Source organism: Rhinichthys klamathensis, unplaced genomic scaffold (assembly GCF_029890125.1).
Source record: "Rhinichthys klamathensis goyatoka isolate OS25496 unplaced genomic scaffold, OSU_Roscu_1.1 h1tg000313l_1, whole genome shotgun sequence".
Classification (NCBI taxonomy): Eukaryota; Metazoa; Chordata; class Actinopteri; order Cypriniformes; family Leuciscidae; genus Rhinichthys; species Rhinichthys klamathensis.
In genome coordinates, this window is record NW_026606831.1 from 461,378 (window position 1) to 484,880 (window position 23,503).

Genomic DNA, 23,503 nt, shown 5'->3' on the forward strand with positions numbered 1-23,503 from the left:
ATAATGAAATATTTTCTGAATAAATGTGGAGACATGGGGCTGGAAGATGATATTTTGTGGATGAAACTGAAAAAAAGAAGTATAAAGGGGATTCCGGATTTTTATAAAGAAGTTTTAGATGCGTGGATTGATTTTTTACCACGTGTCTCTTTTAACCCACAAGGAAGAGAAGTGATTATAAATCAACCATTGTTTTTAAATAGATACATTTTATTGAAAAACAAAGAGGTTTTTTATAAAAAGTGGTTTGAGGTGGGGATTAAAAAAGTTAAGGATGTTTTATATGAAGTAAAAGAGGGGTTTTTGCCAATACAAGTAGTAGTAGATGCTAGGGTTGAGGCAAAAGAAGATTTTGAGATGACTATTTTAAAAAAGCAATATGAGGATTTAAAACAAGCAATACCAAAAGAATGGGTTAAAAGAATAGAGTAAAGAAAGGGAAGATAACAAAATGGAGGTTTTATTTAAAGTAGAGGGAAAGCATTTGGATTTTAAATTGTGTACTGTGAAAGTGTTTTATATTTGTTTTAGAGATTCTGTTTTTAGAAAATCAATAGCAAACCAATTCTGGCAAAAGATATTTCCTGAAATTGATGAGAAGAAGATATGGAGTAATATCAATTGGAAGTATTTGGATACCAAAGTAGAATGTTTGGACTATTATATAAGACAAAACTTGATTTTTTCAGAAATGAGGTTGTGTAAAATTGGAATGGCACAGAATGCAATATGTAAAGTGTGTGAGGAAAAGAATGAAGGAATTTTACACTTGTTTTTATATTGTACAGAACTGGAAGAATTGATGGGATTTTTAAAGAAAATTATGCCAAAGTTAATGGGAAATGTCGAGGAAGAACAAATTAATTGGAATGAAATAATGATGTTTGGTGTCAATGTTAAGTGTAAAAATAAGAAAGTAATAAATGTAATGTTTGCATTGGCAAAGTACTCAATATGGAGTAGAAGAAACATTGTGAAACAGAAGAAGTTAAAAATAAATCTATGGATGTTATTCAAAAGAAAATTGGAGGAGTATTTAGAAATACTGTACAGTTACTTGGAAATGGAGGATAGGGTGGACTATTTTGAAAATTTTGTGACTTCAGAAGTATGACACATCTTGAGTACTGTGAAAGTAAAGCTGCCACTGTAAAAATGCTGTTTTGAGAAATGAAAAATGAGTGGTAAATGTTCGAGGTTTTTTGGGTTGATTTGTAAAAGGTGTTTTACAACTTGTAAAAGTAAATGTATTTTACGTGCTTATAAAAAAATAAAAATAAAATAAAACAAAGAATGAGAGATGTAATAAAAAATTTAAACAAGCATCCGACTTTTAATCTGAGGGTCCAGGGTTCAAGTCCCTGTTCGGGCGATCGAGCCTCTTTTTTTTGAGGAGCGCAACGTTTTGCTGTTGAGTTCGTGCACTGCGCCTGCACTGGCCTCGGGCAGCGACGCTGCAAGGCACCAAGCGAAATGACAAGCCTCCTTCAGCCAGCTTGTAGTCGTGGCCGAGTGGTTAAGGCGATGGACTAGAAATCCATTGGGGTCTGAGCCCCGAAGAGAACGCGGAAGCTGTGAATTATGTTCATTCCTCTCTCTGTCTGAAACTGGAGGTACGTTCATGTGTGTGTGCATCTCTCTCTGTCTGAGCCCCGAAGAGAACGCGGAAGCCGTGAATTATGTTCATTCCTCTCTCTGTCTGAAACTGGAGGTACGTCCATGTGTGTGTGCATCTCTCTCTGTCTGAGCCCCGAAGAGAACGCTGAAGAAGAGAACGCGGAAGCTGTGAATTATGTTCACTCCTCTCTTTGTCTGAAACTGGAGGTACGTCCATGTGTGTGTGCATCTCTCTCTGTCTGAGCCCCGAAGAGAACGCTGAAGAAGAGAACGCGGAAGCTGTGAATTATGTCCATTCCTCTCGCTGTCTGAAACTACGGAGTGTCCCCAAAGAGAGAATGTTCCAGAGACTTTTTTATTTTTTAATAAAGAAGACATATTTATTTTATTCCCTTTGTCTGCCTCATGTGTCCCACGGTCATGCTCCTCGGGGCGGTGTTCCGATTTGAGGGGGAGGGCGGCCCGCTGGCGCTCACACCCCGACCTGTGACACATAAGTATCTCCTTATACATATACAATTATTATATGCTGCCTCTTTGGCTAGGCTATTTTGATCAATCAAATCTCATATGGGTTATTCTTATCTCAAAAGAATTCTCACCCTCCGATGTCATTCTCTTCAGGAAGGGTCCTCCCGGCCCAATTAAAAGAGTGTGACTAACACTCAATGATCCAAGGTCCAGTCAGATGATTATAATAAATGTTACAAAATTTATTACAATAATCAAATGAAAATGAATACTTGTTACAGATCATAAATGAGTATTAACTAACAGATGGATACTAGCTAGGCTTGAAGCTTCTCGCCTCTGACAACTGCTGGCGTGTCAAAGTGGTGGTTGCAAGGAAGAGCGAAGATCTCCTCTTCGTCCCCTTCTTTCATACAGTTCATATTTGCAGAATTAACACATACGTAAAAAGCATCGCAGTTGCTTAGAAGCAGCTCATATTTTCCTTTTAAGGACACACATGCAAGAGTTTCACTGTAGGTTAAAGACAACTCATGCTTCCTTTATGCTTGCAGAAATCATATCTATTCAGAGATGGTTATCACTTTTTACCTAACACAACAAGTTCCCATGAATCATCGTTCAACTAACGATTATAACCTTTTAACCCCTGAAATAGAATTTCGAACACAGTACAGGTTTTTCATATATTCAGCCTGTCCATTACATCCAATAACTCAGACAGTTCCTTCAGTCGTTCCTCTTTGCTTTGCATCACATATTTTTTCTTATTATGCCCTTTTCGATTTTTGCTCTTAAAAGACGACCTAGACTTTGGTGAGGATTTCTGGGAAACCAGGTCAATACCCTCCTCTGATGAGCTTTTATTTACAGTGTGCAATAAGCGAAATAAGCAGAGCGTGAAGGGGATGCTTCAGAAGTAGTTTGTGGATCCATGGGTTTAAGCGTATGCTTGTCCAACACAAAGACATCTGAGCAAAAGAGGGTATGCACGACTCTGGTGGGACTCGAACCCACAACCTTTGAATAACTCCATTCACAACCTAGAAGTCCAATGCGCTATCCATTGCACCACAGAGCCACAAAAAGCCAAGCTTTAAGACGCTATTGCCTGCACATCACTTCTTAGATTTCCACTTTTTGTGGAGATACACACTGTTCAGCATCCAAAGATTTACGTCTGTAAAAAGGGTAGGTGAGCAGTGGCCACATCCCACGGCATAGGCACTGCTGTGATTCGAACCGAGGATCTCCTGTTTACTAGACAGGCGCTTTGACCAACTAAGCCACAGCGCCAGGTGCTGTCCCTGATTCGATGCTTTTGTATACAAAGTCTAAAAGAGGTAGCACGTCAGGAGAATAGCTGATTACATCATGAATATGTCCCTTTGAAGTTAGAGGGTTATTTCCAAAACCTGAACAACACCGTCTCACCCCTATTCGTCACATACTGCCGTTTGGTCATTTCCCCCTCACGTCCATATGCCGACGTTGAGGGTACCCCCTATTCGTCGCTTGATAACGTAGAGGGTCGTCCGATAGATTTGAGTGCAAATCCCTCATCTTTGAATTTTGACGAAATGGGTTATATCCGTCCAGCGGTTTGCCTGCGCTGGAAAGGATGGTTTTAGGCGATTAATTTTGTGCTGCAAATGTGTATTTTGCAGTAGCGTGCGGCGCATATAGGCTACTGTTACAATCATTGGTGCGGTGACCATTTTCGTGGGGCAGAAACCCTTGTCTAAATCGGTGTCACGACTTTTTTTTCTCTCTTTTTTATATAATTTTGGCCTACATTAAAATGGCATAATTACAGGACTGTATATTTGCTGTATGCTTAAAACATGCCTTAATTTAGGTGGGATATTTAATAATTTTCGATAACATACTGCCGCCGTTTGGTCATTTCCCCCTCACGTCCATAAGCCGACGTTGAGGGTACCCTCTATTCGTTGCTTGATAACGTAGAGAGGTTGTCCGATAGATTTGAGTGCAAATCCCTCATCTTTGGATTTTGACGAAATGGGGTTATCCATCCAGCGGTTTGCCTGCGCTGGAAATTATGGTTTCAGGCGATTAATTTTATGCTGCAAATGTGTATTTTGCAGTAACAGTTAGCGTATAGGCCTACTGTTATAATCATTCATTGGTGCGGTGACCATACATTTTCGTGGGGCAGAAACCATTGTCTAAATCGGTATCCCGACATTTTTCTCTCTTTTTTTAATATATTTTGGGCTACATTAAAATGACATATTTACAGGACTGTATATTTGATGTATGCTTAAAACATGCCTTAATTTCGGTGGGATATTTTATAATTTTAGATCACATAGCCTACTGCTGTTTGGTCATTTCCCCCTCACGTCCATAAGCCGACGTTGAGGGTACCCCCTATTCGTCGCTTGATAACGTAGAGGGGTCGTCCGATATTTGAATGCAAATCCCTTATCTTTAAATTTTGACGAAATGGGGTTATCCATCCAGCGGTTTGCCTGCGCTGGAAATTATGGTTTCAGGCGATTAATTTTATGCTGCAAATGTGTATTTTGCAGTAGCGTATAGGTCTACTGTTATAATCATTAATTGGTGCGGTACATTTTCGTGGGGCAGAAACCATTAAATCGGTATCACAACATTTTTCTCTTTTTTTATATAATTTTGGGCTACATTAAAATGACATAATTGCAGGACTGCATAGGCCTATTTGCTGTAGGCTTAAAACATGCCTTAATTTAGGTGGGGTATTTTATAATTGTCGATGGTATTTCAATTTGCAATGGCTTTACTGAGCCTACAACAGTATAGCCTACAACTTTGCTTTTTTTGCAAAAAAAAAAATAGCCTACTTTTATAGAACTTTCATCTCAATACTGATTATGAGGTTGTGATAGTCTATTGCAGAAATGTTTATTGCTTAATATGGACATATCCTTTGGCAAAGAGATGGATGCATTCTGGGAAGTGATGTGTTTAAATGTAATGGCTACATACACCCGTGTTTCTTTCACTTAGGCATTTATGCTGACCCCTTTAAAATTTTGAGCAAGGATATAAAATATTAAGACTGTACTTTTTCATTATGATTGATATTTTGGCGCAATTTTGTGCACACGTCACTGTGTGCGACCATCGCAGAAACCATTGCCCAGCGCGATTCCACCACGGTAAGTCGCTTACAACAGTCTAAAAAGCAATAAATGAATAAGCATTTACACGTCCAAAATAAAAATAAATTACAAGTTTATAAAAAAACCATGTTGTTGGCATATATATATATATAATGCTATACACAACATGTTTATTTTATTTTATATATCTTTTAAATAAACATAATTTTATTTTGGACGTGTAAATGCTTATTGAGGGATTACTGGGGGAATGGTTAGTGGGATATATATATATATATATATATATACACTCACCGGCCACTTTATTAGGTACACCTGTCCAACTGCTCGTTAACACTTAATTTCTAAGCAGCCAATCACATGGTGGCAACTCAGTGCATTTAGGCATGTAGACATGGTCAAGACAATCTCCTTGCAGTTCAAACCGAGCATCAGTATGGGGAAGAAAGGTGATTTGAGTGACTTTGAACGTGGCATGATTGTTGGTGCCAGAAGGGCTGGTCTGAGTATTTCAGAAACTGCTAATCTACTGGGATTTTCACGCACAACCATCTCTAGGGTTTACAGAGAATGGTCCAAAAAAGAAAAAACATCCAGTGAGCGGCAGTTCTGTGGGCGGAAATGCCTTGTTGATGCCAGAGGTCAGAGGAGAATGGCCAGACTGGTTCGAGCTGATAGAAGGGCAACAGTGACTGAAATAACCACTCGTTACAACCGAAGTATGCAGCAAAGCATTTGTGAAGCCACAACACGCACAACCTTGAGGCGGATGGGCTACAACAGCAGAAGACTCCACCGGGTACCACTCATCTCCACTACAAATAGGAAAAAGAGGCTACAATTTGCAAGAGCTCACCAAAATTGAACAGTTGAAGACTGGAAAAATGTTGCCTGGTCTGATGAGTCTCTATTTCTGTTGAGACATTCAGATGTTAGAGTCAGAATTTGGCGTAAACAGAATGAGAACATGGAACCATCATGCCTTGTTACCACTGTGCAGGCTGGTGGTGGTGGTGTAATGGTGTGGGGGATGTTTTCCTGGCACACTTTAGGCCCCTTAGTGCCAATTGGGCATCGTTTAAATGCCACGGCCTACCTGAGCATTGTTTCTGACCATGTCCATCCCTTTATGGCCACCATGTACCCATCCTCTGATGGCTACTTCCACCATGTCACAAAGCTCTAATCATTTCAAATTGGTTTCTTGAACATGACAATGAGTTCACTGTACTAAAATGGCCTCCACAGTCACCAGATCTCAACCCAATAGAGCATCTTTGGGATGTGGTGGAACGGGAGATTCGCATCATGGATGTGCAGCCGACAAATCTGCGGCAACTGTGTGATGCCATCATGTCAATATGGACCAAACTCCCTGAGGAATGCTTCCAGCACCTTGTTGAATCTATGCCACGAAGAATTGAGGCAGTTCTGAAGGCAAAAGGGGGTCCAACCCGTTACTAGCATGGGGTACCTAATAAAGTGGCCGGTGAGTGTATATATATATATATATATATATATAAAACAGCTTAAGTCTGGCAAGGCAAAGTTTATACAAGTACCCTGATCATGTTATTCCTGTTTGTTTATCCATTTGAATTAAGGCAGAACAAGGATGTGTTCAAAATATCATGATAGAACCCTTGCTCACACTAATACTTATTTTTAAAGCCATTCATTTTTTTTATGATATTGTGATTGCACGAATGAACAAGAGCAGCATTTACTTAACTTCTTAGCCTAGTAGTTATTCATATTGTAATATGTAGTTTGGTGATCTATTCTTTTTTGATTTGTTCTTCTCTTTCTCTGCAGGTTCCTTAATCCCTGTCCTTTAACAAAAACAGCACCTCATTACATCAACAAAAAAAAAGGCAATTTTAAGAGCCACATTTGTCTTGTTTATTGTCTTATTTGTATTGTTTATTGTCGTTATTGTTCTCTCTCTCTCTCTCTCTCTCTCTCTCTCTCTCTCTCTCTCTCTCTCTCTCTCTCTCTCTCTCTCTCTCTCTCTCTCTCCCCTACCATCTGAGTGGTGGTTGCTTTTTACAGGGACGGAGGACCTGGGTTGCTGCCTCTTCTCCACTCACTATAATCAACTGAAAGTGTAAAGGTCGCGATCAGAGAATATAGATTGATTTGTTGGTGTTGTTTTAAGCGCACAATATACCAATTTAATGGATAGAGACTGGCATATAATACCTGGTTATTGCACCAAATTAAATTTGGGTAGCACTTAGTATGTACATGGGGAACAGGACTGTAAAATTATGTACTTATTATTGTAATTACAATAACTGGGTAATAACTATGTACTAACCTTGAACCTACCCCTAAACCTAACCTTAGCCCATGTACTTACCTTATATTAGCCAGTACTTTCTTAGGTAAGTACACTGTAAGTACATGTACTGTAAAATGAAGTGCTACCGAAATTTGCTGTAGTCTGCACAATAGGCCAACCTAAAATATAAGATTGCTGTTGGCATGAAGTCTAAGTAAATCAAACTTAAGTTTTGTGAGGAATGCCAGTATTCAAAGATGGTTTATGACTACAGGAAAGCAAACAGCTCGCTTGGCGACTTTATGTTTCACACTTTTTCTGCACTTAAATAATTTGCCAGCTTGCAAACATCCAGATCTAGTATTACCTTTAATAATGTTAGAAAAGTGATACGTTAAGCAAAGCCTACTGCTGTATGACACATGCTAATAGATTGACTAGCTCTGTCTTTCTTGTACTTATGTGTGTTCGGATCCCTGTATGATATTTAATATTTATATTTTTTGTGTGTACATTTCAGAATGACAAAGCCAAAATTCAGGCCTTGCCCAAGCTGCCAGGTCCGTCAGCAGGCCAACCGCAAAACCTGCAGTGCTTGTTTTGTCTCACTGCCAAGCAAGCGGTTATTAAAAACTGCAAAAATTAATGATGACTGGGGCCAGAGGGTCATCAAAAACAAAAATGCATCTCGGGTGGTGGCCTCTGCCCAAATAGCTGTAAGTAAAAATGCTCATGCTTCATTAATTGAGTGGTTATCAATATTAAGTAAAGTACATACAGTATTTGGTACCATGTTTGTTGATGGACAGAAGACATAGCAGCCATGCTGTGTGCTGTGTACCAGGCTTCACATGCGTGCCTGCATGTTGGAAGTTGGCACATCTTGTCAGTATGAAATTTTAGACAGACAATCGCTTTAAAAATCACACCATACATCCCTATTGCTTTTGCAGCACACATGACGCTCAAGTGATAAATGTACATCACATGCAAGTTGCTCTGATAAACAGTGTGCCAAAAAGCTCCCCATACACAATATGTAAAGATACTTTCATTTTATGCAGGTGTACTTCTGTTGTGAATATTTTTTTTGAAAATGCATTGATGTATGTACATAAGTAGGCAATATTCTAGAATACACTTATTTTAAAATACTTGTGTAACTGATGGCAGGGACTAGGGATAGGGATGAACTATGAATCAAGTAGTACCTAGTTTATACACCAAGTAAACTGCCCTCTGTTTCTGATTCAAAGTCAGTATGGAGTAGACGCCATCTTCATTACTTTCACAACATCTGATTAATTATTTTCAAACAAAATCGAGCACTGACAGTGGCAATTTAAGAAATACTCATGAATGAATATTTCTGTGTATTAATTTTACAATATGTCTTTAATCATCACATCCTTAACACTTGTTGAAAGCGTTAACAAATATGTTTTGCCAGATTAGGTCTTTAAATAGTAGATAGACTGCCATATATAGTAATGTAGCAACATAATATATTGGAAATGTGTTAATTACTTTGTTTCATTTCAGGTCCAAAAACTTTCTGCCTTGGGCTATATGCCCATATTATTTATCAGCCAGAGACACAAGGGCACAGGCAAGTTAATGGCAGATGTAGTCACGCATCTGCCACCGACGCAAAACAACACACGTTTCTTAACCCTCTGGGGACCAGAAACGCGCCCGCGCGTTTTGCCGTTTTTTTTTCACATAGCAGAAAAATAGACTTAAAATACTCTGTTGATTTTGATCGTACATATAAGTGTTATACATCAATCGATCTTGTTAATTGTCTATTATTTTTCTGTATACTCACAATAAAAACAAAGTTTTGTGCTTTTTGTCAAATAAAGAAAAATAAACATGATGCGAGTTTTGCCTTCTCTCTGTCAGTGCAGTCCATTCTGAAACACGTCCGAAAAATTAACTCTAACTCTGCAAATACTTGTCATACAGGCACGAGAGATTTTTCTTTATGAAGCTTGAATTCTCTTCTTTTCAATGATGTAATTTATATAAAAAACAAATATTCTCAGTTTATGTAATCTGTACGAAAAGAGAGTGCTGTCAGATTTTTTTTCCCCAGCTCATTACACTTCATTACGCGTTAATCTGACACGCCCACGGAGGACGCGCGCTATTCAAACGCAAATGTTGAGGCAAGCCATGACAACGCCCACATCAGCCGTTCCACCGCGGCGGTAAAATGTGTGGTGTATTTGCTGCCTTTTACCGCCAAGAGGCGCTACAATCATAGACTCTGAAAAGTGTTTGTTTATTCTCTCTAATGCGTAATCTGCTGCCGCACCGCACTGATTCAGAGCGATTGAAAGCTGGTAGCAGATGAATTCAACAAGTGAAACGTATAGTTAAAATAATTCATAATCACAATACTGAAATTAGGCTACTGAAATGAAATTGAATAAATAATGAAAAAGTAAAACATTGCAATAAAAACATTTACAGACGTACAGACGATAGCTCAGTGGTTAACGCAACAACACGAGCTTCGAGGAGCTTCAATCGACTCGAGATCGAATCTCAATGTAGCATACATGTTGTTAACTGATGTTGGCCAACAGCGTTTATATTTAACCTTCTTGATGCTTAAATAGCTAACTGTTTATAACTGTTTACTTATTTAAAGTCAAGAGTTTTGTTTAATTATTATTACAACATAAATTTGCTACATTCCTGTAGAACCGCAGCCGCTGCACAAACGACAAAAACTGATGAAGGAAGATTGTCAGCCGATTGCATCAGAAAATGAAAATGAAGAAGCTCGTCTTTAGTCTGCTAAATTATTGTGTAATGTAAAAGAACACTAAAATTACTTAAGTTTGAAACCAAGTTCGAACATTTCAAGGTTTAAATAAAGTGTCGGGACAGTTTTTTTAATTTAAAACAGGGTTGCATCGGGTTTAGAGTTTATTTCTTTTGCGATGCAAAATAAGAAACACTAGGCTAATCTTATTCTTGCGACATTTTAAATTTGTATTGCCAAAGAAATGACAGCTATATTAAACAATTAAAACAGTAGGCCTACAAAACGAAAATTGTCCAAAGCAACATAATTAAATTAAAACATGCGTTTTTCTTTGCCTCTCTCGCGCTGAATCTCTTTTTAACAAGTTTATTTAGTCTCCCTCGCTCTCCATATGAAAGAGGAACATTAACACCTATGCCTATTGTCCTGCGCGCTCGATACAGCACTGAACTGTCCCTCCAACCCCCCACAGGCTATCGGAGTCTGAGGCTGACTTAACACAAAGAGAAGTCGCAATTCACACTTAAATCGCTATTCTAGACAGTGTTGATAATGAAGGAATTAAATGATTTAGTTAAATGTAGCCTAGTGATATTTCTATCATAAAAGTTTATTACTAAATATTTCATTATTTCAGTAATTGATGAAATAAAACTGGTTTGGGCCAGCTTTTTCCAAGCAAAACTAAATATAATCTGAAAAAAACGCATGTTAATTTGTTTTCATGAACAAAATGTTCAACTCAATATTAAAGTCTACATGGATCTTTGGATCCTTTCAACCAGGCATGCAATTTGTGAATTAAGTTTTTTATTTTTTATTTTTTTATTCAAATAAATATCGAACCACGGTGCTTTGTGGTAATGCTGCTAAATTAAATAACATGTATTGAATAATTATGAACTTAAATGAAACAATATCGCAACATTTCGACAAATACATTATTTGATCTGTTTTTACATTTTAATTCAGGGCGATTTAGCCTGCTACATTTAATTAGAGCGAGATTTTCACCCTTGTCATTTTCTCATTGGGAAGCGCTTACAGGCTACATGTTTGAGTACATCCTCTGTACCTCTCGTTTTCATATGGATTACATAATCAGATAACATTTATTAGCCAGAATATTTAGACATTTAAAGGCTTTAGACAGAGCCGATTTCTTATAGTGACTGAGCTGAAGTGGCTTCGGTTCATTTTTGTGACGCGCAGTTCCCGGAGACAGAGACGACAGATAAACTGTTTTTGTCGTTAGCAAAAGTTCGAATAAAACCCGACTTTAGAAAAATGCATAGGGCCACTCGGCGTGGTCTGCCAAAACACTTAATTATAAACTTCAATATTTCATTCAAAATAATCTCAACACGCTTTGTAAAATTTTGAAAAGCCGTGCATGCATTAAGGCCACTTGAACTAATGAACAACTGAAACGCTGGTTTTGATTTTATTGTTTGTCGTTGTTTAAACGTGCTTGTTGCATATCTCTATTTTATATTTGATATGGTCTATTGGTGAAGTAGCCTATAGCATTGATTACTGTGGAGGGAGGGGTGTGGGGATTCAAATAATTCAGCAGAAGCAGGGATGTTTAGACCAGAAGGAAATCCCCGTCCCCCCTGGCAAATCACACTTTACTTAAAACCATGTTTTTAAAAACTCTAGGTTGTAGGGAATCAAAATAATAATGATAATAATAGGCCTAATAAAAAAAAATATAGGCTATATATGTAAAATTACTTTTTTTACAGAACTGCTTTTGAAATTACGATTGGTAGCCTCGTACGATTGGTACAGATGCAACGTCGTTGTGTTCGATACTATTGTTCCTAGTGTAAAATGGAAATGCATGGTAATTTTATTTTATAAATATAACCAAAAAACTGTATGGCGTAACAGAGTTTTAGAGCTAGACAAATCTCTCTGCATTAATAAATATAAAATTTGCAGTAGACCATGTTTGATCGGGATTTGAACCCGTGTCATCTTGATGATGAACCGTAAGTTCTACCGCTCGGCTATTAATTTCCTCACTGAGAAATGCCCAAACGTTTGTTTCTCACATGAGCGAGAAAACGTTTTGTCGTTAGCCTGTGTGAGTGTAGGCCTACTTTAGCCTACATGAATAAAAGTAGACCTTTTACAGTTTTAAAAGATGATATCTTATCTGTATGACCAACAATTACGCAGTAAGTTCTTTTAGCTGTTATGAGAAAAATAAATCCAAATGAACGCGCCGCCGCGTTTGTCAAACTCTAATTCAACATGCCAGAATAAAGCCAGATTTTAGAATAATGCATAGCCACTCGGCGTGGTGTGCCAAAATACCCTAATTATAAACTTCAATATTTCATTCAAAACCATCTCAAAACGCTTTGTGACATTTTAAAAAGCCGTGAATGTATTAAGGCCACTGGAACCAGGATCGTAACTGAAACGCGCTGCATGTCTCAATACAGGAGCGCTGGTTCAGATTGTATTGTTTGTTGTTTAAACGTGCATGTTGCATATTTAAAAATATTTGTTTAAAAATAAATGTTTGTTGTAGGCTTATTTGTAAATTACCATAACTTGTAGAATTTCATCCTTACTGTTGTTAATTGACATTAGCCCCACTTACGTTTTGATAAATGTCCCTTTGCGCCACCTGGCGGTCATTTCGCGAGCGACTTTGAAATGCGACTGGTTTATTTTTATTGTATTGGTCTACTTTAAAAAATAATACTTTATAAGACATTTATGGGAAAAGACTATTTTCTTTTCAAGATGTTTCCAACTGTAACTTTGAACCAATTCTGTAGAATGGCCCATATAGCATTTGACCAGGATTTGTTTCCAGGTATGACTAAAAATGTGCTTTTGGCTTTCATTTATATTTTGATTGTTTGTATATATATATATATATATGTGTGTGTTTGTGTGTGTGTGTGTGTGTGTATATATATATATATATATATATATATATATATACACATGTAGGTTATATATATATACAAGAAAGAATGCAATGACAAAATATATATATATATATATATATACATGTAGGCTATATATATATATACAAGAAAGAATGCAATGACAATATATATATATATATATATATATATATATATATATATATATATATATATATATTGTCCTTACATTCTTTCTTGTGTGACACCCCTGAATGAAAGGCTCATTATTATGCAGGGTCACTGTCTGAGAACCACTTAATTATTCATGATAGGGGTTGGGCCGTTCCGCCCATCCGCATATTGCCTTGGCAAACAAAAAAATGTTTTTCACAATTTAAAACAATCTATTGTTTTATGTGAATGATTAGGAAGGATGATTTTCAGATCATTTTGAAGCAAAAACTCTAGGCAACAACGTACATTAGTCAAAAGTCTTGTGGACTCATATTTAGTATGTTTTTTGTGTCCTTATTTCAAAAACTTTATTTTTTAGTTTTTTCAATAACCACGCATAAACAATATTCTCTCAAAAATACAAACATGTACATACATGTTGCTCACACATTATGGTAGACCTGTTTGTGCTAAATAGAGTTTAATTTCACCTGTGCCATTAATATGTTTATAAGCAACTGAAAAAAGCACAAATGTCAGAGCATGTCAAAACATCCAAAGGGCCCCAAAAACACTCTGGTCCCCAGAGGGTTAACCAGCATGAAGAGGGCATATGACTTCTTAATCAAACTGGATGGTAAGATAAGTTTTATGTATAGTTCATTAGTGTTTGTCATTGATTTCTTTGACAATGTGTACTGAATTTATATTTTTGCTAACTTCACAACAGATGTGTCCCAGCCCCAGCAAGACCAGCCCCTAGACCAGCCTCAGCAAGACCAGCCTCAGCAAGACCAGCCCCTAGAGCAGCCCCTACTCCTAGAGCAGCCTCAGCAAGACCAGCCCCTACTCTTAGACCAGCCTCAGCTAGACCAGCCCCTACTCTTAGACCAGCCTCAGCTAGACCAGCCCCTAGAGCAGCCCCTACTCCTAGAGCAGCCTCAGCTAGACCAGCCCCTACTCCTAGAGCAGCCTCAGCAAGACCAGCCCCTACTCCTAGACCAGCCTCAGCAAGACCAGCCCCTACTCCTAGACCAGCCTCAGCTAGAGCAGCCCCTACTCCTAGACCAGCCTCAGCAAGACCAGCCCCTAGAGCAGCCCCTACTCCTAGACCAGCCTCAGCAAATTATAACACTTGAATTATTTACAATCGACTCTCAGGCTCAGCAGCATGTGGAGCCTCTACAACCCAGGAAAAGACAAAGTAAGTAATCTTGCATTGCACCACATCTGTAAATTTGTCCTATGTTTTTTTGCAATCAGTGCACAATATAAAACAAGTTACACATGGTGAATTTCACCTCTTTTAATTAATTAAGCCACTCCTCCAAGATACTGAATATACAACTCTTAACCTTTTTCCCTTGCACCTTAAGCCCCACTATCCATCCCGGGCCCACCATCCACCCCAGGCCAAGGCAGACGAGCCCCACCATCCATCCAACCTCAACTAAAGAAAAGACAAAGTAAGTAATCTTGCCTTGCACCCCATCTGTAAATTGGTCCCATGGTTTTGTAATCATTGTATTAATATAAAATAAGTTAACCAATGTGAATTTCACCCCCTTTTTAACTAAGCAACTTCCCCAAGATACTGAATATATAATTCTTAATCTTTTCCCCTTGCACCCTAAGCCACAGGTACAGGAGCCACACAAGCCCCACCCTCTACCCTGGCCAAAAAGAAGAAAACGAAAAGCAAGTAGACATTCTTTGCACCCAATGTGTATATTTGTTTCTATTCTTTGCACCCCATGTGTATATCAGCAGCCATATGTTGGGTGTAAAGGTGTTTTTGCATGTAGCCCCCTTTAATTGAACCAAACTCAGGGTGTATTCACACTTGGTCTCTTTCAGTCCTCAAAGTGAACTAAGAACAGTGACTATAGTGATATATGAACACCTCAAGCAAACTCAGACCCATTTGAAGTGAACCAAACTTTTTTTTTGCCTTTGTCATTTAAGGTTGCAAATGCAGTCGACAGACAGTTTTTCAATACGATCAAATATTGGAAAGACGGATGAATGGGGTAAGATGTAGAACCATATTTTTCATTAGGCTGTCTGATTATCTCTTGTCTTGACTCATGTCTGTCTCATCTTTCAATCCACATGTGACAAAACAGTACCACTGAGCAGTAGTTATCAACCTTTTTCAACTATCAACTCTCTCACAAGTGCTACCCCTTACGAAAAAGAAGTATACTTCAAGTTCATTTTATGAAGTATACTTAAGTAATGTTCAAGTATATTTTTAAGTATACTTTATGTAGTAAGTATACTAATATCGATGTGTACTAGTAGTAGACTATTTCAATACTGCTTGGGACTAAATTGGCCCACTTTTAGTATATAAAAGTATCCCAGCTAGCAAAAATTGTGCGGGCCGAGAGCGGCCCGATTAAGGCTAAAACACTCGGCCGATCCTCGGCATGAATCTAGGTCCGATTGCTCTGCGAGCACTCGGTTTTAACGCGGTCCGATTAAGGCTTAAACACTCGGCCGAGCGCTCGGTTTTAATGCGGCCCGATTGCGGAACCCCGAGTGAGAGGACGTAACGCTCCCCTCCAATCCCGTTCCTTGTTTTGGCTTATTTAAACTATTGATTTTTCATTCATGTCAGGTTAATACTAAAATAGCTGAGCAGCCATTATTTATGCAAGATAAACTTAAATAAAACAGCACAAGGAAGACAGGTTTCATGTTTAATGCATTTTTTTTATTGGACCACACTTCTCTCCCCTCTGATGAATGAAGGACACTACTTAAATTAACAAAGTCAGCTCATCACACACACGTCTGGTTCGCTATCTTTGTGGGGACTCTCCATAGGCATAATGATTTTTATACTGTACAAAATGTATATTCTGTCCCCTTACACTAACCCTACCCCTAAACCAACCCATCACAGGAGACATTCTGCATTTTTACATTTTCAAAAAACATTACTTAGTATGATTTAAAAGCTGTTTTCCTCATGGGGACCACTGGCTGGTCCCCACAATGTAGGTGATCTCAGGTTTTACTATACTTGTGGGGACATTTGGTCCCCATGTAATATAAACAAGGGCACACACACATTAATAACAGATATTGAAATATCACAGCATTAATGTAAAATCAAGGAGTTCAAAATACTAATTTCCAATATCAAATTTGTAACTTTAAAACATTTAATCCCACTGCGTTTTTGAGGTCTATGTTGTCTGCCTGTTCGCCCTCTGGCTTCGGCCACCATCCCTATCAGAGGCTGCAGCCACCTGGTGATGAGGAGCTCTATTTCCTTTTCTGTAGAGTCTTTGGTCAGGGCATTCTGGCGGACTGCATCTGAGAAAAACACAAGATAGAAGAGGGCAGCATGACCATGTGATGTTACTCTGCAACCACCAAAACTTAATTTGGATGCAAGGCTCTCCTCTACACTTACATTTCTTTTTAATTTAAAAAGTTTAGGAGCACAGTCAAAGATTTAGGAGCACCTGATGTGACCTGATCTGAAAAATGACAAATTAACCTTCCCATTATAAGGTGATTTATATTTGACGGGTTCGTACAGACTCTGTCATTATGAAATTCCAGGACTTTCAAGGACGTAAAGCACTACTTTTTTGGATTTCACGGACTTCAATCAGCACTTATCAAACAATATCTTATTTTTATTTATTTTATTTTTTTACTCAAATTACATATGGTATCTGATGTTTCACTTCATAGAGATCAATCCATTGACCAGCGCTGTCAGGCATGGGAAATTAGCCTGGCTGCGCCCTCCTACGCACTTCCGCTCAATTTCATTTTCCTTCAGTACTACGTCTGGGACTGCTGTATATTCTTAGGTTTCCAGAAATCAATTTTTTGTAGGACCAATCAGCGAACAGAGGGAGTGGCTGAGAACGATGATGGTTGACAAATGAAACTTTTGAGGAAAAATACAATACGGAGATGTTACATACAGCACAATTTTTAAGAAACAAACATCAAAATTCAAGACCTTTTAAAGTCTTTTTAAGGTATTATTTCCAAATTAATAAATTCAATGCTTTTAAGGCCCCGCGAGAACCCTGTTAGTTATTTAAGGAATATAGCATGAGTGAGAGTGGGGACTGACTTTTAGGAATGATCTGATTAATGTATAAATTAACTCACCAGATTTTTCCTCTCCTCTGGATTCTTTAACCCTCTGGGGACCAGAGTGTTTTTGGGGCCCTTTGGATGTTTTGACATGCTCTGACATTTGTGCTTTTTTCAGTTGCTTATAAACATATTAATGGCACAGGTGAAATTAAACTCTATTTAGCACAAACAGGTCTACCATAATGTGTGAGCAACATGTATGTACATGTTTGTATTTTTGAGAGAATATTGTTTATGCGTGGTTATTGAAAAAACTAAAAAATAAAGTTTTTGAAATAAGGACACAAAAAACATACTAAATATGAGTCCACAAGACTTTTGACTAATGTACGTTGTTGCCTAGAGTTTTTGCTTCAAAATGATCTGAAAATCATCCTTCCTAATCATTCACATAAAACAATAGATTGTTTTAAATTGTGAAAAACATTTTTTTGTTTGCCAAGGCAATATGCGGATGGGCGGAACGGCCCAACCCCTATCATGAATAATTAAGTGGTTCTCAGACAGTGACCCTGCATAATAATGAGCCTTTCATTCAGGGGTGTCACACAAGAAAGAATGTAAGGACAATATATATATATATATATATATATATATATATATATATATATATTGTCATTGCATTCTTTCTTGTATATATATATATAGCCTACATGTATATATATATATATATATATATTTTGTCATTGCATTCTTTCTTGTATATATATATAACCTACATGTGTATATATATATATATATATATATATATATACACACACACACACACACACAAACACACACATATATATATATATATATACAAACAATCAAAATATAAATGAAAGCCAAAAGCACATTTTTAGTCATACCTGGAAACAAATCCTGGTCAAATGCTATATGGGCCATTCTACAGAATTGGTTCAAAGTTACAGTTGGAAACATCTTGAAAAGAAAATAGTCTTTTCCCATAAATGTCTTATAAAGTATTATTTTTTAAAGTAGACCAATACAATAAAAATAAACCAGTCGCATTTCAAAGTCGCTCGCGAAATGACCGCCAGGTGGCGCAAAGGGACATTTATCAAAACGTAAGTGGGGCTAATGTCAATTAACAACAGTAAGGATGAAATTCTACAAGTTATGGTAATTTACAAATAAGCCTACAACAAACATTTATTTTTAAACAAATATTTTTAAATATGCAACATGCACGTTTAAACAACAAACAATACAATCTGAACCAGCGCTCCTGTATTGAGACATGCAGCGCGTTTCAGTTACGATCCTGGTTCCAGTGGCCTTAATACATTCACAGCTTTTTAAAATGTCACAAAGCGTTTTGAGATGGTTTTGAATGAAATATTGAAGTTTATAATTAGGGTATTTTGGCACACCACGCCGAGTGGCTATGCATTATTCTAAAATCTGGCTTTATTCTGGCATGTTGAATTAGAGTTTGACAAACGCGGCGGCGCGTTCATTTGGATTTATTTTTCTCATAACAGCTAAAAGAACTTACTGCGTAATTGTTGGTCATACAGATAAGATATCATCTTTTAAAACTGTAAAAGGTCTACTTTTATTCATGTAGGCTAAAGTAGGCCTACACTCACACAGGCTAACGACAAAACGTTTTCTCGCTCATGTGAGAAACAAACGTTTGGGCATTTCTCAGTGAGGAAATTAATAGCCGAGCGGTAGAACTTACGGTTCATCATCAAGATGACACGGGTTCAAATCCCGATCAAACATGGTCTACTGCAAATTTTATATTTATTAATGCAGAGAGATTTGTCTAGCTCTAAAACTCTGTTACGCCATACAGTTTTTTGGTTATATTTATAAAATAAAATTACCATGCATTTCCATTTTACACTAGGAACAATAGTATCGAACACAACGACGTTGCATCTGTACCAATCGTACGAGGCTACCAATCGTAATTTCAAAAGCAGTTCTGTAAAAAAAGTAATTTTACATATATAGCCTATATATATATATTTTTTTTTATTAGGCCTATTATTATCATTATTATTTTGATTCCCTACAACCTAGAGTTTTTAAAAACATGGTTTTAAGTAAAGTGTGATTTGCCAGGGGGGACGGGGATTTCCTTCTGGTCTAAACATCCCTGCTTCTGCTGAATTATTTGAATCCCCACACCCCTCCCTCCACAGTAATCAATGCTATAGGCTACTTCACCAATAGACCATATCAAATATAAAATAGAGATATGCAACAAGCACGTTTAAACAACGACAAACAATAAAATCAAAACCAGCGTTTCAGTTGTTCATTAGTTCAAGTGGCCTTAATGCATGCACGGCTTTTCAAAATTTTACAAAGCGTGTTGAGATTATTTTGAATGAAATATTGAAGTTTATAATTAAGTGTTTTGGCAGACCACGCCGAGTGGCCCTATGCATTTTTCTAAAGTCGGGTTTTATTCGAACTTTTGCTAACGACAAAAACAGTTTATCTGTCGTCTCTGTCTCCGGGAACTGCGCGTCACAAAAATGAACCGAAGCCACTTCAGCTCAGTCACTATAAGAAATCGGCTCTGTCTAAAGCCTTTAAATGTCTAAATATTCTGGCTAATAAATGTTATCTGATTATGTAATCCATATGAAAACGAGAGGTACAGAGGATGTACTCAAACATGTAGCCTGTAAGCGCTTCCCAATGAGAAAATGACAAGGGTGAAAATCTCGCTCTAATTAAATGTAGCAGGCTAAATCGCTCTGAATTAAAATGTAAAAACAGATCAAATAATGTATTTGTCGAAATGTTGCGATATTGTTTCATTTAAGTTCATAATTATTCAATACATGTTATTTAATTTAGCAGCATTACCACAAAGCACCGTGGTTCGATATTTATTTGAATAAAAAAATAAAAAATAAAAAACTTAATTCACAAATTGCATGCCTGGTTGAAAGGATCCAAAGATCCATGTAGACTTTAATATTGAGTTGAACATTTTGTTCATGAAAACAAATTAACATGCGTTTTTTTCAGATTATATTTAGTTTTGCTTGGAAAAAGCTGGCCCAAACCAGTTTTATTTCATCAATTACTGAAATAATGAAATATTTAGTAATAAACTTTTATGATAGAAATATCACTAGGCTACATGTAACTAAATCATTTAATTCCTTCATTATCAACACTGTCTAGAATAGCGATTTAAGTGTGAATTGCGACTTCTCTTTGTGTTAAGTCAGCCTCAGACTCCGATAGCCTGTGGGGGGTTGGAGGGACAGTTCAGTGCTGTATCGAGCGCGCAGGACAATAGGCATAGGTGTTAATGTTCCTCTTTCATATGGAGAGCGAGGGAGACTAAATAAACTTGTTAAAAAGAGATTCAGCGCGAGAGAGGCAAAGAAAAACGCATGTTTTAATTTAATTATGTTGCTTTGGACAATTTTCGTTTTGTAGGCCTACTGTTTTAATTGTTTAATATAGCTGTCATTTCTTTGGCAATACAAATTTAAAATGTCGCAAGAATAAGATTAGCCTAGTGTTTCTTATTTTGCATCGCAAAAGAAATAAACTCTAAACCCGATGCAACCCTGTTTTAAATTAAAAAAACTGTCCCGACACTTTATTTAAACCTTGAAATGTTCGAACTTGGTTTCAAACTTAAGTAATTTTAGTGTTCTTTTACATTACACAATAATTTAGCAGACTAAAGACGAGCTTCTTCATTTTCATTTTCTGATGCAATCGGCTGACAATCTTCCTTCATCAGTTTTTGTCGTTTGTGCAGCGGCTGCGGTTCTACAGGAATGTAGCAAATTTATGTTGTAATAATAATTAAACAAAACTCTTGACTTTAAATAAGTAAACAGTTATAAACAGTTAGCTATTTAAGCATCAAGAAGGTTAAATATAAACGCTGTTGGCCAACATCAGTTAACAACATGTATGCTACATTGAGATTCGATCTCGAGTCGATTGAAGCTCCTCGAAGCTCGTGTTGTTGCGTTAACCACTGAGCTATCGTCTGTACGTCTGTAAATGTTTTTATTGCAATGTTTTACTTTTTCATTATTTATTCAATTTCATTTCAGTAGCCTAATTTCAGTATTGTGATTATGAATTATTTTAACTATACGTTTCACTTGTTGAATTCATCTGCTACCAGCTTTCAATCGCTCTGAATCAGTGCGGTGCGGCAGCAGATTACGCATTAGAGAGAATAAACAAACACTTTTCAGAGTCTATGATTGTAGCGCCTCTTGGCGGTAAAAGGCAGCAAATACACCACACATTTTACCGCCGCGGTGGAACGGCTGATGTGGGCATTGTCATGGCTTGCCTCAACATTTGCGTTTGAATAGCGCGCGTCCTCCGTGGGCGTGTCAGATTAACGCGTAATGAAGTGTAATGAGCTGGGGAAAAAAAATCTGACAGCACTCTCTTTTCGTACAGATTACATAAACTGAGAATATTTGTTTTTTATATAAATTACATCATTGAAAAGAAGAGAATTCAAGCTTCATAAAGAAAAATCTCTCGTGCCTGTATGACAAGTATTTGCAGAGTTAGAGTTAATTTTTCGGACGTGTTTCAGAATGGACTGCACTGACAGAGAGAAGGCAAAACTCGCATCATGTTTATTTTTCTTTATTTGACAAAAAGCACAAAACTTTGTTTTTATTGTGAGTATACAGAAAAATAATAGACAATTAACAAGATCGATTGATGTATAACACTTATATGTACGATCAAAATCAACAGAGTATTTTAAGTCTATTTTTCTGCTATGTGAAAAAAAAACGGCAAAACGCGCGGGCGCGTTTCTGGTCCCCAGAGGGTTAATGTCTCCTCCAAACATTGTAGCTCCTCAATAGTAGAAAGTGGCGGGAGCCCAAAATGTGTTGGGTCTGGCGTGAAGTCTGGAACTGCTTGACTGCTGGAGATTTTTTGGAAATGCACCAGGATGAGCAACTGCTGCTCTGATAGAATCGAGCTGAATGAGGATCTCCTTGGCAATTGCTGTAAGACAAGAAAAAGCAGGCATAGCAGATTAGTAGCAAAACATTATATGTAGATATGTCAGAGTAAACCGAGAAAGATCACTTTGTAGAATTCCTACCTGTAGGCACAGCCTCTAGAGAAGACCTGTTCTGTGTGTCATGTACTTGTGGGGTGTTCTAAAATAAAAAAGCCACAAATATGTTACAAGACATGTAAATTTACATTACAGTAAGATATTGCACGTTGTGCATTGGAAGCACTTATTTTAACAGATGTCTGTTTTGTATAGCTAACTCTGTAAAACAGAAAGCAAACTTTTATATATATATTTTATTCATTTTTACATAAGTTGTAACGTTAGCATATTCCTTTTGTAAAGCTACAGAACATGTTTGATTCATCAATGTTTTGTAAGTTTGAGCCATGTGTTTATTAAGGTCTGAAATAAAACTGAAAACTGAAATAAATATTCCCAGCACTATCTGTGATGTAGTATGCTTGCTTAGCATAGGAAGTAATAAGAAATTACTCTTTACATTAAGGGAGATTAAGTGAGAACAGGGTGTTTGGGGAATCACTTTTTTTCATCGCATGCAATTGCATAAATATTCCGTCGCATTTTTTAAGAAAACGTGCCGCATAATTAAGGATTTTTGCCCGCAACAAATCACAAAAAAAACTCTGCATTTTTCTGGAAGGACAGGTTAAATGTTACTATAGTGCATACGTTACTTCAGTTTGCACCATAAAACTACAACTATAGCCCAATTCACACCGCACAGACAAACGCCAGCAAACATGTTATGAAAAATAAGCCAACAGCCACCGACAAATTCGAGCACCCACGGAAAAACACGAGATATTGCCCATTCATTTTAACCAATACAAGTAAAAGATTGCAGCTTTCAGACACGACTTTCTTCTCGATATTGTTAAATGTCGAAAGTGCATCTGTTACAGGCCCCGCGCAAAAGGCCATTAAATGCATTTCACCACCACGTCATGTCACAGCGTTCACAAAATGGCGGACGGTCTGCACATATTCAATATCTTC

At 37.3% G+C, this 23,503-nt stretch overlaps 1 long non-coding RNA gene and 2 other non-coding genes across 3 annotated transcripts; 1 reads left to right on the forward strand and 2 right to left on the reverse strand.

Annotated features, from left to right (window-relative positions):
• Positions 1–3,080: 3,080 nt before the first annotated feature.
• Positions 3,081–3,169, reverse strand: trnar-ucu (transfer RNA arginine (anticodon UCU)). The gene is given in 2 exon segments: positions 3,081–3,116; positions 3,133–3,169. It is a non-coding gene; the product is annotated as a tRNA-Arg (tRNA).
• A 141-nt stretch (positions 3,170–3,310) lies between these two features.
• Positions 3,311–3,384, reverse strand: trnat-agu (transfer RNA threonine (anticodon AGU)). Its single transcript has one exon. It is a non-coding gene; the product is annotated as a tRNA-Thr (tRNA).
• A 3,810-nt stretch (positions 3,385–7,194) lies between these two features.
• LOC130104614 (uncharacterized) lies at positions 7,195–9,105 on the forward strand. Its single transcript, XR_008809514.1, has 3 exons — positions 7,195–7,332; positions 8,024–8,219; positions 9,046–9,105. It is a non-coding gene; the product is annotated as an uncharacterized LOC130104614 (long non-coding RNA).
• The last annotated feature ends 14,398 nt before the right edge of the window (positions 9,106–23,503 follow it).